Source organism: Dipodomys ordii, unplaced genomic scaffold, assembly GCF_000151885.1.
Source record: "Dipodomys ordii isolate 6190 unplaced genomic scaffold, Dord_2.0 Scaffold106, whole genome shotgun sequence".
Classification (NCBI taxonomy): domain Eukaryota; kingdom Metazoa; phylum Chordata; class Mammalia; order Rodentia; family Heteromyidae; genus Dipodomys; species Dipodomys ordii.
In genome coordinates this window covers 765,475-765,785 of record NW_012267322.1, presented here as the reverse complement: position 1 = coordinate 765,785, position 311 = coordinate 765,475, and the positions used below count along the sequence as shown (strand labels likewise).

The 311-nt window shown below is 77.8% G+C and overlaps 1 protein-coding gene across 2 annotated transcripts in view; it reads left to right on the top strand.

Annotated features, from left to right (window-relative positions):
• The window catches only part of Siah1 (siah E3 ubiquitin protein ligase 1), a 29,417-nt gene continuing 29,106 nt past the window's right edge, over positions 1 to 311 (top strand). Inside the window, exon 1 of one of the 2 annotated variants that reach the window (XM_013027936.1) lies at positions 1 to 185. The gene's annotated coding sequence lies outside the window, so the exon portion shown is untranslated. The remainder of the gene's footprint in view (positions 186 to 311) is intronic. The other variant, XR_001175506.1, reaches the window with a different exon arrangement.

The window sequence follows — 311 nt, the reverse complement described above, 5'->3', positions numbered from 1 at the left end:
CGGCTAGGGGGGGAGCCGTGGCGGCCGTGGCGGGGCGCGCTCTCGAGCGGCGGTGGCAGCGGCCTAGGGTGTCCCGTTGGTCTTGGCGCAAGGGAGAGGCGGTGGCGCTGCCCGCGGTGGCGGGGGTTGGCGACGGAGCGCGTTTGAGCCAGGACCGGGGTCCGCGGCGCGCTCTCCGCCCATAGGTAAGTGGGGCCCGGGCCGGAGGGAGGAGCTGGCGGCGAGGGGCTCCCGGGAGGAGGGCTCCCGGGCCCGGTAATGGCGGCCTGCGGGCGGCCGGGCCCTGTCAGGCCGCCGGATCCAGGGACTCT